The sequence below is a fragment of the Carlito syrichta genome, unplaced genomic scaffold (assembly GCF_000164805.1).
Source record: "Carlito syrichta isolate Samal-C Ts95f unplaced genomic scaffold, Tarsius_syrichta-2.0.1 Scaffold313176, whole genome shotgun sequence".
NCBI classification, from domain to species: Eukaryota; Metazoa; Chordata; class Mammalia; order Primates; family Tarsiidae; genus Carlito; species Carlito syrichta.
In genome coordinates, this window is record NW_007257272.1 from 580,056 (window position 1) to 585,030 (window position 4,975).

A 4,975-nucleotide genomic window follows, 5' to 3' on the forward strand; every position below is an offset into this window, starting at 1 on the left:
CCATGCCTCCCTGGGCCCCCCATAGGGGAGCGCTGGACATGAACAAATGCCTCGGGAGCTCTGCATTCTGGCACCAGTGGCAGAGCCAAAAAGGAGGCGTGCCTTTCCTCCTGGACACCAGCACAACCTGCTTCTATTGCCTCTAACTACTGGGACTTGGGCTCACATGATCTTGAAGACTCTTTCTGATCTTCACTAAGAACAGAAGCAGGAGCGCTTCCCAAGTGCTACCTTTCCTACTTGTCCATTTGATTTTTGCTACGAGTCATACAAAATTCTTGACAAGACTGATAATTAGGCAATGTTACATGCAAAACCATAGACAACCCAGCAAAGATGCACCCCCAAGACTCACTGGAGCGAGGCCATTGTAGACATAGCTGTCTGTGCGTTCTTATTCCTGGGAACCTGAACCAAACCTACGTTTTCTACTTCCAAGACCTGCTTTCACATGTGGGGAGCTTAATCTATGAATGATTAGTTTTAAGATGTATTTTCATTATTTCTTTGTAGCATTTGGTGCTTGATATATTATTGTCCCTTGATTCCAAAGACATATGTTCTCTTAACTCACTCATTATTGGGCTTATTTGAATGAAAGTTGACTGCTCATGTAAATTGAAATCATAAGCTTGATATGAGAGGCTCCATTACTTTGATCTCCCTTGTAAATGTTGTGAATTTGGCATTTTTCTGTTAGAACAGGACTTTCTTCTTCTCCTCCTCCTCCTCCTCCTCCTCCTCCTCCTCCTCCTTCTCCTTCTTCTTCTTCTTCTTCTTCTTCTTCTTCTTTGAGTTAGAGTCTCACTAGAGTGCATTGGCACACTCATGGCTACCACAGCCTCGACCTTCTAGGCTCAGGTGATTCTTCCACCTCAGCCTTTGATGTAGCTGGGACTTAAGATGAACACCACCAAGACTGGCTAATTTTTAAATTTATTGTAGAGACTATACAGTCATGTTGCCCAGGCTGGTCTCGAATTCCTGGGCTCAGGCAATTCTTTCGCCCCAGCCTCCCAAAGTACTGGGATTACAAGCGTAAGCCACTGTGTTCAGCCAGAACAAGTGTCTTAGCAGATTAGGATCACCTCATATTCTACACAAAACCCAAAAGCAGAGTAAGGAAAGACTACTGAGATAAGCCAGGATCACCTTCATCCCACCCGTGGATACTGCAGGCAAATAGAGTAGTGGCCACTGGTCAGAAACCAAAGGCTTGCCTGCCTCTCCACATTTCACATCTGCAAGGTGAGAGCCCCTACCACTAACCACATACCTCTGTAGTCCCCAGACCAAGCACACAGCAGAAGAGGGTTCCTTGATAAGTAGTCATTGGCCACTGGGACTTTATCACAAATTAATCCTTCAGAATAGAGATCAGTTTAGCCTGGGGTAACAACAAATGAGGTTAGCAAGTTGAAAAGAGCAGAGAGGGATCTCGAGCCTTGGGGAAGAGAGTGGCCCCAGGGAGCTGCTCTTGGGATGTGTGTGAGCTGGAGATGGAAGAAGAGAGGGAAGGGAGAGCCAAGCAAGCTGGCTAGCCAGTTACTCTCTGTGGGTTCACCTGTCACATCAACGAAGCTGTCAGATTTCTGTATGCCTGAAAATGACAATACCATTTTTATTTTATTTAGTTATTATTTTTTGAGTCGATATCTCACTCTATCGCCCAGGCTGTAGTGTAGTGGTACGATCACGGCTTACCATAGCCTCGACCTCCTGAGCTCAGGTGAGCCTCCCGCTTCAGCCTCCTGAATAGCTGGGACTACAGGCGCTGGCCACCACACACAGCTAATTTTTAAAAATTCTTTTAGAGGCAAGGTCTTACTGTGTTGCTTAGGCTGGTCTCAAACTCCTGGGCTCAAGCAATTCTCCCGCCTTGGCCTCCCAAAGTGCTGGGATTTCAGGTGTGAGCCAGTGAGCTCCACCAACAAGACCACTTTAAGTATTTTTGCCAGCCAGGTGTGGTGGCTCACGCCTGTAATCCCAGCACTTTGGGAGGCGGAGGTGAAAGGATTGCCTGAGCCCAGGGGCTTGAGACTAACCCTGGGCAACTTGGGTAGACCTCATCTCTACAACAAATCAAAAAATTAGCCAGGTGTGGTGGCAAGTGCCTGTAGTTCCCGCTACTTGGAAGGCTGAGGTGGAAGGATCGCCTGAGCACAGTAGGTTGAGGCTGTGGTGGGCATGAGTGTGCCACTACACTCCAGGCTGGGTAACAGAGTGAGACTCTGACTCAAAAAAAAAAAAAGTATTTTTGCTCAGCTCTCTTTGAAAGTAGTGGTAGCTCAAGGGTTGCAGATCCAAACTGTGAGGAGACAAAAGATTTCCTGTACAATCATCTTTGACTGTGGGGTCAGCAGAAACATATTTCTATCCTTCTGTGGTTTCTCCCTTCTCTAATTACCTCTGAGTTTTGTTAAGAAATGATTGACATCTTACAGTCTTCTTTCACAAGGTCTTGGATAATACTGATGGCTGGCAATTAATCAACATGTACCATATACCTAGTATGTTTCATAGATTCGTCTGTTTTATTTTCACAACAATCCTATGACAAGGCCTGTCATCATTCCTAATCTGTTGATGAGGAAACTGGGATGTGAGAAGTTAAGCCCTTTCCCAAGACCACACACTGGGCCCACGGTGTGTCCAGGATCAAGACAGGGCATGTTGTGCCAGCAGGAACAAAGGCAGTGTGGGAGCTAAGATCATTGGCATGAGTCTAAAGGGGTTTTGCGCCCCCTGTTTGAACCCTTCTTTGACACTTTAGGTACTCAAAGTGCTGATTAACTTTTCCCTCCTACAACTGAAATATTTGGTTTCAGTGGAGACATCTGTTGGCCTGAGCTGGATATTGACGGGATGGAGGTATTTGCCATCTTTTCCCTTGTTTCCATGGAAACAACTTGATTCCCACCTCACTTTTGACAGCCAGTCCAGAGTGGGAGCCAGGAGAGAAAACTATGGCTAGAGCACTCCTAACTTGCAGCCACTTCCAGAGAAACAGCTGGAAGAGTTAGTGGATGAGTGGAACCCCCACTAGTACCCAGCTGTCCAGGACAGAATCACGGAAAAACAGAAGAGTCTTCCTCTCCCCTTCTCTTCCTTCCCCTCCCTCCTCCCCATCCCCTCTCCTCTCTTCCTTCTCCTTCTTCTCATTCTTCTTCTTCTCCTTCTTCTTTCTTTCTCCCACTACCCCCACCCCATCCCCAACTCACCCTCCCTCCCTCTCTCATACCTTGGTATTTGAGGTGAATTTATGTTAAAAATTTAAAAGAATTATAGAAGACCTACCAGTATTACAGAAAGTTGGGGGGGGAGTGTTAAAAATTGGTCAACAATTTTAATACTATGGTTGGGCATGAAAACTGTGAGTGCTTGCCTCCCTCTCCTAATAGAGGATTTCTGGCCCAAGTCTGAGGACGCCTGCTGAGGTCTGTGCTGGGAAGAGTGCAGGGATGCACTCAGGGGGTCTGAGGTGGAAGCCCCTGCCCCTGTCACCCATTTCTGAGACAACCGGGAGCCTGCTATTGGGTGAAGCAGCTCACGTGTGAGAGCAGCTGTAGTGGCATTGGGCCAGCAGTCACAGATGCAAAAGGTGCAAAGGATCAGGATGAAAGATGTGGGGATTCCTAGTGCAGCAACCCTGGTACTACAAACGTGTGTGACAGCCACACTTCCTTCCTTAGGGTAGGTGCAAACTCCTGATGCCTGGCCTATAATTACCGGGACACAGAAAGGACGGAGTCTAAGAGGGAAAAAGAGTGGCCAAAAAGAATAAAATTTTTGTTGCATAAATCTGAAATGACGTCGACTTCAAATCAATTCATTCAGACAGATTGGCTCGCTGGGCCATGTTTCCCCCACAGTATGGGCAAAAAACCTCCCAACCTACTGCCTGCTGGGCTGCTCGGGCACAGGTGTCTGGACGGGTCGGGTGAGCTCAGCGTGTACATCCATGGCCCGTCCTCTACTCTGCTGGGAGCAGCTTCTTGAGCTGTGTGACTTTCCATCTCACTATCCTCTTCTGAGTTGTCAAAATGGTCTGAATTTTCCCTGAAATTCATGGACTTATGGACAGGGGCTCCCATAATATGTGTGTGTGTGTGTGTGTGTGTGTGTGTGTGTGTGTGAGAGAGAGAGAGAGAGAGAGAGAGAGAGAGAGAGAGAGAGAGAGAGTATTCACGTGCACTAGCTAGTCTCTGTGTGAACACTTTTGCGTGTGTGTGTGTGCATGTATGTAATGACACTCAGGTGGTAACATTCTCATTTGTTTCTGAGTCTGCCTCTAAGCTGGGAGCTGGTGGAGAATGAGACCATATCCCATTCACCTGGGTATCCCCAGCACCCAACCCAGTGTCTGGACCCAGAAGATGCAGGTAGGATGAATGAATGATGACTATCACATAAACACACTGCAGGTGGGATGAATGAATGATGGCTATCACATAAATACACTGCCTACATAAACTTGGACCGAATGGTAGTGTTTTGTAAAGCAGCACATTTGGCTTGGAAATAGGTGAAAATCAATCTAAATTCAAAGTTCGTGAGAAATATTGGCCTATTATTTTGTGTGTGTCTTGTCTTTGTCTGCTTTCATTATTAGGGTAATATTGGCCTTACAAAATGAGTTGAGAAATGTTCACCCCTCTTCTGTTTTCTGGAAGAGAGTGTGTAAAATGGGTGTTAATTCCTCTCTGAAAACTAGGCCTAGACATTGCTTTTGCTTTTGGAGATTTTCAATTATGAATTCAATTCTTTGATGATTATAGTGTCATTCAGATTATCTATTCCATCTAAGTTGAGTTTTGGTACTTTGTGGGTTTGTGGAAAATAGTCTACTTCTTCTAAGTTGTCAAACTTCTGAATGTAAACTTTTCCCTAATTTTCCCTGATTATTTTTTAGATGTCTGCAGAATATACAGTGATGACCCCTGTTTCATTCCTGATATTAGTTTTATCTCTCTTC